This window comes from Phyllostomus hastatus, unplaced genomic scaffold (genome assembly GCF_019186645.2).
Source record: "Phyllostomus hastatus isolate PE091 unplaced genomic scaffold, TTU_PhHast_1.1 phas_scaffold_78, whole genome shotgun sequence".
Classification (NCBI taxonomy): Eukaryota; Metazoa; Chordata; class Mammalia; order Chiroptera; family Phyllostomidae; genus Phyllostomus; species Phyllostomus hastatus.
In genome coordinates, this window is record NW_025334041.1 from 43,108,741 (window position 1) to 43,123,974 (window position 15,234).

Below are 15,234 nucleotides of genomic sequence, written 5' to 3' on the forward strand. Positions count from 1 at the left end.
AGAGAGCCTTAACTAGAATTTCAATGGCTGAATTAATTATATCCTCAGAGCTTACCTATAAAACATTTATTGATTTAGTTTTAAAGACGTGGTGCAAGTATTTTCTAGATGATAACAGCATGATCTTTTGATTTAGTTTGCAGGCATAGACCCAGATTCTTTCAGTAATAGTCATCAATCTTGCATAGCATGGATGGCACTATTTGAAATTACAAGTAAGAGCAATTACCTATGGATTGACAAATCATATGACTCTGAAGTTTTTCTTTCTCTTGACTTTCAAAAGTGGCACCTGTTTTTGAGTCAAGTGACACTAATTCTTCTGGTAATATTCTGTAACTTATGAATATTTTTCTCTGCTGAGTAAGCTTTTATCCTGTCCCCAACTCCCATCTTCCTTTGATCACTATGGTTCATCAATATGATGCGATAACCCCTCTTGCAATGTTCCTTTGAAGAGTTTGGTTGGCATTAGCTAACCACTAACAGATAAAATTCTAGACTCACCCAGAGATTAAATTTGTGTCCTCATCATTACATCATAGTTCATTTCTCTGAGAATGGGCCAAGAGGTGCAGTCTTTGATGTAGCTAATATAGCTTGATTTGGTATTCATTACCTACTCCCCTCCCCCAAACCACAGGATGCTGTGCACATGTTGTTCTAGGACCCAGGGTACTTGCACTCAAAGAGGGTTATGACGGGCAGACATAAGATTTAAAGTCAGCCAGAATCCTGATTTTGATAGTTATCTAGCAATGTGAATTTGGACTACTTACTGACTTCTCTGAGTTTCAGTTTCCACTTTCATAAAATGTGTGTGATCTTATCTCCTGTGAAGATTAAATACAATGTACTTATGGTGTAGTAATGTGCTTATTAGCATAAATAACCATTCTATTAGCAATGGTACCTCAGCATAAGGTCACTCTCATGAAAGACTCTTCTTTAGGACTAAATTCACTCTCCTGGATATGTTAATAACTTAGAAAGTTCTGTCTGAATGCTTGATGACTTCTTGGTTTCTAGTCCAAGAAAGAGTCATGTAAATACTGTGTTTGTCTGGCTGGATTTAGGGTTTATGTAAAAGAAACTTGTGGTGTGGGGTCAATACTGGGAAGTAATGAGTAAGCACAACTTTTGTCTGTAATCCAAGTTACCAAGGATGGGTGCAAAAAGTCAATGCCAAAAGATCATGTGTAAATGCCAGGAGCCAAACACAGAAGTCATTGAAAACAGCATCTAAAGGTGAGCAATCAGGAAATAGCTCAGGTATGAACACAAATTCTGCTGGATAACCATCTTTTTCCAGGTCTATTTTTAACTCAGCACCCAAGAACATAGAAGTCATTGAGGACTGAAATAGTAAATGGAATTTTTACTGGGTGTTGTACCTTGTTTTGGTGTCAGAATAGTTTGAAAATAAATGTGAGTGGAAGTGGTAGCCATAGACATGGGAAAGGTATGAGGAATACTCTAATGGAGAAGCAGCCAACCTAGACCCAGAGATGTCTGAGATGGCATCCTGTGGAAGAGGACATTTCAGGTAAGTGTTGAAGGACATGTAGGAACTTAGAAAACAAAGAGATAAAGGGCATCAACTAATGGTTAAGATCTGAGATTTAGTCTGAAAACAGTTGGGAACTTTTGAGAAGTATTAAGCAGGGTAGCAAGATGATGAGATTTATGTTGTCTAAAGATCAACATCTTGGTGGTGTAAAGAGTGAACTGGATGAAGGCGACTTAATAGTCTTTTGCAAAAGTACAGTGATATGTGATGTGGATTTAACTGGTTTGTTAACAGCAGGGACAGAAAGCAAGAGACAGGTGGGAGAGATATTTATAATAGGAAAGGGTTTGACTCAGTAATTTCATAAAAAGTAGAACATGGAACCAAAAGAATGTATTATAAAGTATTTTACAAGAGTGAGTATTAGAAGAGACTCAAAAATATGTGAATGCTGTGTAGACACCAACTCCTGGCTCTGGTAATTATTATTTATGAGACTTAAGGTCTATTCATTCAAGAAATGGAGTTCATAATACCTGTCTTAAATGCCTGATGAAGGCAAGCTAACATATATAAATATGGTTTTCCACATACCTGGCATTCAATAAATAGTCAGATATTGTCAGTACTATTAAAAGTTCTCTTAAATTATGGAGGGCTCATTCAAAGACACTTCATTAAATTTCTTTTTCTAAACATACTCTCTCATTATGTCCCAAGGGGGTTATATGTCATCTAGGATGAAATGAATTAACATGTTCAAAGCACATAAAAAATGCTTGGTCTACAATAGGCACTATGTGCTCATTAACTTAAATAGTTAAGTAAATAAATATCTAGCCAGTTATTGTGTACTGCCAGTTACTCCACCATGCCGAGAAAGTAGAAAAAGGTCTGATTCTCCTTGAAAGATAGTGGCTCCAAAATTAGAGACAATTTTATTGATAACCTAAACTCATTGTCAAGTTCACTTAAACCTTAAAGTGGGTGTGGTGATAAGACCACTTTCTGTCTGAGTTTTAGAAATGATTTTCAGTTTATTCAAAGAAAACCATGGGTGTGGATACATTTGAAGGAATACAATTTTAGTTGACAGTGCAAACTGAAGGTAGCATTTGTTACGACTGTTGAATGAAAACTGAATTATCAATTTTCAGTCCTGTCAGTCTTCATCGACAGAAAGTGTGTATAGAATCCATTTAATTCTTTCAAATTTTGCTTCAATCCAAGATATATCATATATTACTTTGCCTTGATAAATTCTCAAAGAAGCATTATATATAGGTGGATATTGATTAACAAAAAGTCTATCTGTTGATTGTTAAGAAATAATGGACCCACCTTTACTTAAATTTCACTTCTAAACAGTTGTTCTTTCCATTTTGCTACATGAGAAGTATCTCCAAGTATCTTGGAGCCTGCATTAAGCTCCAAGGTGAAAGCCACAGTGTTTATGGGAGTAAAAGCAAGGTAGAGATTGCTTTTACCACATAGTAATGAAACCTGGATATGTAAAAACAAGATTATCTCATTAAAGCAATAATAAACACATGAAAATATTAAGGACCAGATGGAAATTCAAATAAGAGACTCTGTAATGGGACATAAGAATGCAAATTACCCAGGGAAGAGTTTTTGCACATTTAAATGTAGTTGCTTGTGTCATAAAAAGACATACATAAAATACAATCTGTTAAACTATATGTATTTGAATCATAAGGACTTCTAAGTAGAGAAACCACAATGTTTATCTCAGAATTACTGCCTCCAGGTATTACTGTTGCATTTAGAATGAGTATTAAGTAAAAAGTTTTGAGTACTATTGGGTATGACTTAGAATATTTTAGAGTCAGAGGTTATAATTAAACTAAAATCATGTTCAGGCAAATACAATTACTATAATTTCAAATTTACCTTTCTAGTTCATTTTGAGGATTGGTTCTACTTTTCCTTCCTTTACTCCGACATTGTCCTGTTTTTTTGTTTATGTTTTTTTGTTTGTTTTTGCTAGTTTAATTTTGATATTAAATTTAAATTTAATATCAAATTTTAGATGACTAGTCATCACCAGTCATCTAAACACTTGCCTTCCTATTCCCCTGAATTTCCTTGTCTGGGTGGCTCTTTAAAGTGGGAATAAACCCAGCTGTGTTCAGATATAAGTGAGGGTTTCAGTAACTCCTAGTTTCTTTGGTCATTTCAAAAGATATATTCCAGAGCTACAAGTGAGAATTCCATGTGAAGGAGGCTAAAATATACTTCTGCACAGGTGCAGTCATTTCCATTGTATTCCAGGGTTCACTGTGTCCAAGGTACCACCACATCAGGGCCTGGTCAAGTCTGATTCATCGCCCTGTTGACCCTTAGCCTGCTTGCTCAAGTGTTCCTCATTACATTTTATTTTTAAATCATTTTTTATTTTTAATTAGAATTGACATACAATATATTAGTTTCAGTAGGACTGTATACCCCAGTGATTAGGCATTATATAACTTAATAGGCAATCATCCTGATAAATCTCATCATACCCATCAACACCATACATAGTTATTAGAATACTATTGACTATAATCTCTATATTGTACTCTATATCCCAGTAACTACTCCATAACTACCAACCTATATTTCCTAATTCCTTCACCTTTTTCACCCATCTCCCCAGCCTCCATCCAATCTCGCAACCATCAATGTGTACTCTGTGCCTGAGTTCATTTCTGTTCTGCTTGTTCCTTTATTTTGCTTTTTAGATTCCATTATGGATAGATATGTATTTAGTGCCATTTTACTCATATTTTTATCTTTGTTTTTTCTTCTAAAAGAAGACCCTTTAACATTTCATGTCATACTGGTTTGTTGATGATGAACTCCTTTGGCTTTTTCTTGTCTGGGAAGCTCCTTATATGTCCTTTGATTCTAAGCAGTAGTTTTGCTGGGTAAAGTAATTTTGGTTGTAGGTTCTTGCTTTTCATCACTTTGACTACTTCTTGCCAATCCTTTTTGTATTGAAATGTTTTTGTTGAGAAATCTGACAGTCTTATGGGAGCCCCCTTGTAGGTAACTAACGGGCTCTTCTCTTGATTCTTTTAAGATTCTCTTCTTGTCTTTAAACTTTGACATTTTTATTATGATGTATCTTGGTGTGGGTTTCTCTGGGTTCCTTTTGTTTGGGACTCTCCTTGCTTCTTGGATGTGCATATCTATTTCCTTTACCAGGTTAGGGAAGTTTTCTGTCATTTTTAAAAGTAGGCTTTCAATTTCTTGCTCTCTCTCTTCTCCTCCTGGCACCCCATGATAAGAATGTTGGTAAGCTTGAAGTTGTCCCAGAGGATCCTTAGCTTATCTTTATATTTTGGATTCTTTTTTCTTTTTGTTCTTTTCATTGGATGATTTTTGCTTCCTTCTATTCAAAATCACTGATTTGATTCATAGCTTCATCTGCTCAACTCTTGATTCCCTATAAATTATTCTTCATTTCTGTTAGTAAATTCTTCATTTCTGACTGGTTCTTGTTTATAGTTTCCATGTCCTTTTTTGTGCTACTTAATTTCTAAGTTCATCTGTGCTTCCCCTAAGTTCATTGAGCATCTTTATAACCACTGTTTTGAACTCTGTATCTGGTAGTTTGCTTGCCTCCACTTTCCTGAGTTCTTTTTCTTTTATCTGAATATTTCTCTTGTTCTTTCATTTGGAATCTGTTTCTCTGTCTCATTTTAGCTGCTTCCCTGTGTTTGTTTCTGTGTATGAGCTTCTATGTCTCTCAGGCTTGGGAGAATGGCCTAAAATAGTAGGTTTCCTGTAGGGTCTAGTGGCACAGCATCCCTGTTCACCTCATCTAGGCACTCCAGGTGCACCCCACCTCCAACCTTTGTGGGCTGTGTACACACTTCTGTTGTATTTGAGCCTTGATTATTGTTACAACATTGATGGGATTTGTGAGATTTTACCCTCAGGTTTATCAGCTGTGAGGCCATGGCCTCAGTGGAGGATCAGCTGGGCATGGGCTCACCCTATGAAGCAGGACTTAGTTCAGCAGGGTTCTGGTGCCCACTGAATCCTCTTGAGAATGTCACTTGTGGATGTGGTTGGATGGTGCTTTGACTTGGCCTGAAGCTGTCCATGAAGTGTGCTGGTTCTAGGGCCTCCTGGAAGGTGAAAGCCAATGTTAACTGCTGTCTGTGTTCTGCCCTCGGCTTCCCATGTGAGCTACAGAGCAATCTGCAAATGGCTGCTACTTGTACTGGGCCTGGAGGTGCCCAGGAGAGGCCAAGAAATGAACCAAGGCTAGCTGCCACTAATGCTGGCCTTGGGACACTTAGCAAGAGGTACAGGGCACACTGAAACCAGATGGAGCTTGTTTGAGAGATTTTAGAAAAGCCTGAAACATAAGCCATCGTATGTATGGCCATTTGTATGGAAAAGCCACTGGAAACAGCTTGGGTTGGCCCACAAGTGGATGGGGTAAGATCTCAGGGAATCACCAGGGCAGGGCAAACAATGTTAGCCAGGTTAATGGAGACTCAGATATGGTGCCTGCCAGCTTTGTGCAGGGAGGGCTCAGAAAAGGAACAAAACCTCTGCCTGCCCTTCTGTCTGAGAGAAAGCCTCCCTTCTAATCTTGCCCTGATGCCAAACAATTCAATTTCTCCTCATATGTGCCTCATGCCTTCCTTGTGCCTTTCGACCTGCTGTCCCTGTACTGAAGCTCAAAGGGAGTGAGTCCAAGTAAGTTTTCATGCAGATTCTTTATGAGGAACTGCCTGGGATTCCAGTAGCCTTCTGTCTCACGCAGCCGCAATCTCCAGAAGTTATGAAGACCTCTCTTCTTGACAATGGCACTGGCACCATGGGCTAGGGACCCTGATGTGCAGTTAGGACCCCTTGGTCCTCAGGGGGAACCTCAGCAGTCAAGCTATCCCTCCCGATTTTATCTGCCATATGTATGTGTGGCACCCGTTGTTCCATGTCTCCGTCCCTCCTACCAGTCTCCATGTGGCTTTTTCTTTCTAACCTTAGTTGTAGGACTTCCATTTAGCTAGATTTCAGGTGGTTCTGAATGATCATTGCTCCTAGTTTAGTTGTAATTATGATGTGGCTGTGGGAGGATGCAAGTACCTCATTTACCTGTGCTACCATCTGGACCGGAAACCTCCTCCATCTGTGCTTTGTTGCAGTTGTTTTCCCTCTTAAAATGCCCTTCCCTAGACCTTCAAAAAAAAAGGCAAAACAGAACAAAAATTAAGGCTATACATTGTTTCAGGACTGATGCCATTTCTACTACCTTCTCCAACCTGTCTCCTATTACCCACATTTGTCTCTTACATTGATCTCTTACTTCATTGACATTTGTCTCTTATATTGACTGACTGACATTGTTGCCAAATTGTTCTGTGCCCCCTAATCTTTGCCTTCCTAAAATAGGACTTAATTGGTATAGATTTAAATATATTTGTGGAAGATAAAGATAGATAACTTTTAATCTCTTAAAAAATTTTTGAGGCATAATTGACAGAAATTAGTTTCAGGTGTACAAATAATGGTTTGATATTTGTACATATTGCAAAATGATTATTACAATAAGTCTAGTTGACACCTGATGCCATACATAGTTACAAATTTTTTTCCTTATGATGAAATTTTAAGATTTACTTTCTTAGCAACTTTCAAATGTCCAATACAGTATTATTATTACAACTCATGACTTTTTTATTTTATAATTGAAAATTTGTACCTTTGACCACCTTCACATATTTTTCCTATCTTATACTTTCCACCTCTGATAAGCAACAATCTGTTATCTGTATATATGAGCTTGGTTTTTTTTTTGCTATTTTTGATTCCACATATAAATGATATCATACAGTATTTGTCTTTCTGCCTGACTTACTCAATTAGCATAATGCTCCCAAGATCTGTTTATGTTATTGCAAAAGACAGTATAATTTTTAATCTTTTTAAATAACTTTAACTTACTGGGTTTAAAGCTTAAACTGGAAACTTTGAAGCCATTTGTTAACACCAAATAGTGACTCAATGGTAAGTTTCAACTAGAACACAGCCATTTGTGCTTGTTGCCCTTTTGAGAAATTACTGGATGTCGTTTGCTACACTTGGCAGTAGCCACCAAACAGAACAGAAGTAAGAGACTGTAATTCATTAAAAAACAGAAGTGAACCACTTAAGGCATTATTATAAGCATTTACTTGAGAAAATCGTGTTTTCAGGCACTCTCCACCACCTGGAAATGTTTAGATAAAGGAAGGTTAATTCAGTCAGCTTTGTTTTCATAGGGGAAAAAGTTATTTCAATTTTCTCCCTTATTCTCCTGGAAAACATTAGCTCATATGACTAGACAGTACTCACCCAAACACCAGGTTTACAAACAAAATGAAAATCAACTATTTCACGGTCCACTGGAGAGGAGCTTGTTATCATCATTTGAAAATTCCTTACCAATGACTCATGAGAAGAAAACCAGTGGTTGTCTGACTTTGGCATCATCTGTGAGTTGGTAGCTATAAACCAGTAACACTGGTAAACCAGTGTTTCCTCTCCTCCAAAAAGAAAAAGAAAGCTTTTTGCAGTGTTTGCAATTCCTCTGATGTAAATATGCCCACTTTGTCTGATTCCAAGCGACCACTGGTTTTACTATCCAGTTCATACAATTCCAGAATATTTAACAATTGGCTCACAAGCCACTCAGACCCACTTCAGCTTGCTACTGGACCTGCAATTAATGAACACATTTGAAAAATTTTCTGACAGCTTTAGCAAAAAGCAGGAGTCAGTGTCTTATTCTGCTCTCTATCCTTTCTCTCTATTACATTAAATTAAATAATCTTGACCTAAAAGGAAAATGACTTTGAAAATATGGCAAGTAAGAAACCAGCTTTCATTGTGTACAACTCTCATCATTGGTCTCATCAAATCCTGTGTTAATCCAGCTCTCTTCATCTTTCCACTGAGAAGAAGATTTATGTTGTTTTCATCTTTGTAGCCCAATGCCTGGCTCACATAGTATCCTAAAAATGTTAATTGAGTGGATTATTTTGTAACCTTTTTGTCACATTCTCAAAAAACCTACATCTAGATAATTCTCTGAAATAAGTTGTTATTTAAAATGTGGACAAAACATTTTAAAATACCACTTTTTAAATGAATGCTGTAGTTTCCAATTTTTGAGTTTTTGTTCCAAGATTTCCTAGTAAGATGAATTTGGACAACTTGCCTAACTGAAGTCTCATTATTTAATCTATAAAACTGGAAGTCAGTAAATCTGGTTTCTAGTCTCAGTCCTAGCAATTGGGGTCAGTCTGATGATAAATTTCATACCTTTAACAATGACACACTTTTTTGACATATGTATGCTCATGAAATCATAACACAGCTTCATCTAACAGTAAAGTACATATATAAATCAAATATAATGTACTAATTTTTCTTCTTTTGTTCCAAGCTATTCATTAAAAAAATTGAAATAAATATATATGAGGTCTGTCTGGAAAAGGTCAACCATTGTTAATATAATGAGAATGGTTTTTGCAACATGGATGTAACCTAGCAGCCAAGGAGAGTGGACTGGAATGCACATGTGTGAACAATGACAACTTCACTGTACTAGTCAGTGAGTGTGGTTGAAGCCGTTGAGTGAGCATGTGTACTGTGTGGCCATCACATTCAAAATGATTGAGCAAGTAGAGCAACAAATCTGCATCAAAATCTGTGTTAAGCTTGAACATCCCTCCATGGAAACTATCCAGATGAATCAGAAGGCTGCAGCTATGGGCAACTGGTAATGGGCAGCTTCATCACGACAATGCGCCTGCTCTTGTATCACTTTTCATTCAGAGTTTTTTGCTTAAACATCAAATTACCCAGGTGACTCAGCCCCTCTACAGCCGACATTTAGCACTCTGTGACTTCTGAAACTGAAATCACCTTTGAAAGAGAAGAGATTTCAAACCACTGATGAGATTCAGCAAAATACCACAGGGCAGCAGCTGATGGTGACTGGGAGAAGTGTGTGAGATCCCAAGGTGCCTACTTTGAAGGGAACTGAGGTATCATTTTCCTATGTACAGTGTTTCTTGTATCTTGTCATCTTCTTCAATAAATGTGTCCATTTTTCATATTACATGACTGGATGCTTTCTGGATAGACTATTTTATATATATAATACATATACACATACATATATACACACACAACATATGTATATATGTGTGTATATGTGTATAGTCTCTAGTGTCTTGAAAACCAGATACTCCATTTTATTTGAGTGAAAACCAAATAAACACATGGCAAATAAAATAGGTTTCAGGGAACAACACATAAGAGTTATAAATTATCCCCAAATGGCATAATAAATGCACGATTTATGCATTTGTTTTACTGTATTCCTCACATTTGAGATACTTGATTTGTACCTAAGAGAAATGACCCTCGGAGCACTGTTCATGGATAACCCACTGTTGCATCTAGAACAGTCATCATCTTCGCAGTCAGAGTTATGGAGATAAAAACTGCATCTGCACTCATTGAACACAAAACAATTGAGCCTCGTTAGCTAGCAGAGGAGAAATCAGAGCTTCACACATCCAGTTTCAAATTGTCTGCAGCAAAACCTGTGCCACTCATATCTTTCTTTAACCCACTTACTTGTGTCACCGTCTGTCTCTACAACCAGAAACAAGTTGGAATTGTAATTCAGCCCTGGCTTGATGAACTAAAGAGCAAAATATTCAAAATTGTCACAATGTCTCCTTATACATGAATTTAAGAAATAGAAGCTTTTGCAAGAATAAATTTAACAGTATACATATTTATTGAAAGGTAGTGCTTTCCTAGGCAGTAACTGAAGGTTTTCTATGGCTGTAGGACTTTTTAAAACTTTATTTCCTGTACTGACTTATATCTCTTTTACCTGGTTTTCTACCTACCTTTGTCTATGCCAAGAATTTTTCTTAATCCTCTCACTCTTTTTCCTCATCCTTCCTTAGTTTATCTTTTAGATTCTGAATTTCTCAGACTTTGATCCTAACACATTACTCATCAAGGTTTTTCTATAAACCCTTTTTATGTGATTCTCTAGCCCCAGGATTCCAGCAGTCACTTACAGACTGGTGACTCAAATCTGCCTCCAGCCCCAGACTTATTTTTCAAATGTCACGGTTGTTCACAGTCAGCTCAAACATTCTGTGTCCAAATGAACTCACTATTTCCTCAAACCTCTCTGAAACACTTCTATAATCTACCATGTCACCTAAGAAATTTGTAATAGGTATTTCCCACCTCCAATTCTGTTCACCTAATGTCAACAGGATGTACAATCCTATCCTGTCTGTAAAAAAACAGAAAATTGGATTTTTATGAACAGCTTTAATGATCATAGCAGATAATAACATTTCCATTGTTTTTATTCCAGCCAGTTAATATGTCCAGGATTGTTCTAATTGTTTCACACGTATTAAATCACATAATTTTTATAACAAACAAATTGCTATTAATATCTCTCTCATAGGTAAGAAATCTGAGATATTATTCAATTTAGTGGTAATGAATATAAGAAAAGTAACTGTTAACTAACTAAAATCTGAAATATTAGGAATCCTTACTCTTGCTATAAAGTTTTACTAGTGTGTTAATAAATTATTGCTTTTGTGAGGTATTATTATTCAAGTCATAAGAAACAGCATAAATTATTTTTAAAGGAAAATTAAACTTGAATTTTTACCCTGTTCTCCTGCTTGCATTTTCTTCAATACACATAGGTGGTTCTTAGAATATCATTTCAAGTGAATAATTTATTTCCCCTTAGAATAACCATGGGGACTGTCAGTAGCTTTGGAATTACAAATAACAGATGTAGTTCTAACAACCAACAGAGCACTCCAGAGTTGGCTGCACCACACCATTTGTGTTCCGATGGCTCTCCAACATTTATACTCCTCAAAAAGAATTCCCTCCTGCCATTAACTCTGCCTGAAATTATAAACATTCAGCACTAGAATCCTCTGAAGTTGAAAGTAGATAATGTGCATCATGTTCTCTTGATGGCATTTGTTGCTCATGTAAACTTCAGGGAAATTTCAAAAAGCTAATGTCTTATTGGGTATAATAAATGATAAATTTAGTGTTTTAAGGAAAAGCTAATACATGATTATGAGAAAGGTTTAATTGGAGATGTTTGGAGCAATAAAGAAAGCATAGCTATTTTTTTCTTTTTTAGGAAATTAAATTTATTGGGTGACATTAGTTAATAGTATCCTGTAGGTTTAAAGTGTATATTTTTATGATATATGATCTGTACATTGCATTGTGTGCCTACCACCCAGTGTCAGGTCATCTTCCATCACCATGTATTTGACCCCCTTTAACTCCCATAACCCCCACCCTCTTTCCTCTGGTAACTGCCCCACTGTCATCTGTGTCTATGAGTTTCAGTTTTGCATTCCACATATAAGTGAAATCATGTGGTTCTTAGCTTTTACTGACTCACTTGTTTTGCTTTAAATAATATCCTCAAGGTCCATCCATGTTGTTGCAAATACCAGTACTTCACCTTTTCTAATGGCTGAGTAGTATTTCATTGTACATGTGTACCACATCTTTTTTATCCAATCCCCTATCGAAGGACACTTCAGTTGTTTCCATATCTTGGCCACCATGAATAATGCTGCAATGAACATAGTGGTGAACATATCTGTGTGAGTAAATGTTTTTTTTATTTTTTGGTATAAACCAAGAAGAGGAATTGCTGGGTCATATGATAACTCTATTCTTAATTTTCTGAGGAACTGCCATAATGTTTTACATAGTGGATGTACCAGTCTGCATTCCCACCTGCAGTGAATGAGAGTTTCCTTTTCCTCCACAACCTCTCCAACACTCGCTATTGCTTGTCTTGTTGATGACGGCCATTCTAACAAGTGTGAGGTAGTATGTCATTGTAGTTTTTTTATTGTAGTTTTGATTTACATTTTCCTAATAACTAGTGAAGTTGAGCATCTTTTCATACATGTATTGGTCATTTGTATGTCTTCTTTGGAGAGATGTCTGTTCAGATCCTCTGCCAATTTTTTAATCAGATTGTGTTTGATATTGAGTTGTATGGGTTCTTTATATATTTTGCATATTAATCTCTTGTCAGAGCTGTTGTCTGCAAATATCATCTCCCATTCAGTGGGTTGCCTTTTTGTTTTGTTGTTGGTTTCTTTTGCTGTGCAGAAGCTTTTTAGTTGATATAGCCCCATTCTTTTTTTTTTTTTGCCTTTACTTCCCTTGCTTTTGGGATCAAACTCAAATATTTCTCTATAACTAAGATTCATAAGTTTAGTACCTATGTTTTCTTCTAAGTGATTTATTACTTCAGATCTTATATTTAGGACTTTGATCCATTTTGAATTAATTTTTGTACATGGGCAAACTGCAATCTAAGCTTATCTTTTGGCATGTGGCTTTCTGATTTTCCCAGCACTGTTTACTCAATCGACTTCCTTTTCTCTATTATATGCTTTTGGTCCTTTTGTCAAAAATTATTTCCCCATATACTTGTGCTTTTGTTCTGGGCTCTCAATTCTGTTCCAATGGTTTCTGTTCCATTGGTTTGTGTGTCCGGTTTTCTACGAATTCCATGCTGTTTTGATTATTGTAGCTCTGATAGTGTGATAACCTCCACTTTGTTCTCTTTTTGTCAGAATTGCTTTGGCTATTCAGGTTCTTTTGTGGTTCCATATAAATCTGATAAATTTTTTGTTGTATTTATCTAAAAGAACAAGTGGAACTTTGATGGGGATTGCATTAGATCTGTATATCGCTTCAGGTATATAGACATTTTAACTATGTTGATTCTTCTAATCCATGAATATGGAATATCATTCTCTTGTCCTGTGTCTTTTCCAATCTCTTTTAAAATTGCAGTGTAGTTTTCAGAATATAGGTCCTTCACATCCTTTGTTCAGTTTATTCCAAGGTATTTTATTCTTTTGGTTATAATTGCAAAAAGAATTTTTTTCATTTCTTTTTGTGAAGTTTCACTGTTAGTATATAGGAAAAATTTGTACATTAATTTTCTACCTGTAACTTTACAGTATTTGTTTATTATTTCTAATAGTTTTTGGTGGGCTATTTAGGGTCTTCTATGTATAGAATCATGTCATCTGCAGAAAGTGACAGTTTTATTTCTTCCTTCCAAATTTGGATGCCTTTCATTTCTTGTTCTTATCTGATTGTCTGGTTAGGACTTCTAGAACTATGTTAAACAAGAATGGTGAGAATGGGAATCCTTGTCTTTTTTTCTGACTTTAAAGAAAAAGCTTTCAGTTTTTCACCATTGAGTATGATATTGGCTAAGGGTTTGTCACATATGGCTTTTATTATGTTGAGGTCCTTTCTTTTCTACATCCATTTTATTAAGGGTTTTAATCATAAATGGATGTTGTATCTTATCAAGTACTTTTTTGTATCTACTGATAAGATCATATGATTTTGTATCATTTGGTTTCTTAATGTGCTGTATTATATGGATCAATGTGCATATATTGAACCGTCTTTGTGCCCCTGGAATGATCCCCACTTGATCACGATATATTATTATTTTTAATATATTTTATTGAGCCCTAGCTGGTGTAGCTCAGTGGATTGAGCGCGGGCTGTGAACCAAAGTGTCACAGATTCGATTCCCAGTCGGGGCACATGCCCAGGTTGCAGGCCACAGCCCCCAGCAACCGCATATTGATATTTCTCTCTCTTTCTCCCTCCCCTCCCTCTCTAAAAAATAAATAAATAAAATCTTTAATATATATATATATAATTGATTATGCTATTACAGTTGTCCCATTTTCCCCCCTCTCCTCTACCCTGTACACCCTCTCCTACCCATATCCCCCCTTTAGTCATGTCCATGTGTCATACTTATAAGTTCTTTAGCTTCTACATTTCCCATACTATTCTTACCCTCCCTCTATCTATTTTCAACCTATAGTCTATGCTACTTATTCTCTGTACCTTTTCCCCCTCTCTCCTACTCCCACCCCTCTATTGCTAACCCTCCATGTGACTTCCATTTCTGTGGTTCTGTTCCTGTTCTAGTTGTTTCCTTAGTTTCTTTCGGTTTTGCTTTAGGTGTGATTGTTAATAATTGTGAGTTTGCTGTCCTTTTACTATACATGTTTTTTCTTTATCTTCTTTTCTTAGATAAGTCCCTTGAACATTTCATAAAATAAGGACTTGGTGATAATGAATTCCTTTAACTTGACCTTATCTGAGAAACACTTTATCTGCCCTTCCATTCTAAATGAAAGGTTTGCTGGATAGAGTAATCTGGGATATAGGTCCTTGTCTTTCATGACTTGGAATACTTCTTTCCAGCCCCTTCTTGCCTGTAAGGTCTCTTTTGAGAAATCAGCTGACAGTCTGATGGGAACTCCTTTGTAGTTTACTGTCCCCTTATCTCTTGCTACTTCTAGGATTCTCTCCTTCATTTGTACCTTGGCTAATGTAATTATGATGTGCCTTGGTGTGTTTCTTCTTGGGTCCAACTTCTTTAGGGCTCTCTGAGCTTCCTGGATTTCCTGGAAGTCTATTTCCTTTGCCAGAGTGGGTAAGTTCTCCTTTATTATTTGTTCCAATATGTGTTCAATCTGTTGCTTTTCCTCTTCCCCTTCAGGTACCCCTATAATTCGCATGTTGGAATGTTTAAAGATGTCCTGGAGGTTCCTAAGCTTCTC

At 36.4% G+C, this 15,234-nt stretch overlaps 1 protein-coding gene across 3 annotated transcripts in view; it reads left to right on the plus strand.

Annotated features, from left to right (window-relative positions):
* The window catches only part of MAGI2 (membrane associated guanylate kinase, WW and PDZ domain containing 2), a 1,385,030-nt gene that overhangs the window by 695,051 nt on the left and 674,745 nt on the right, over positions 1–15,234 (plus strand). The gene's annotated exons all lie outside the window — the stretch shown is intronic.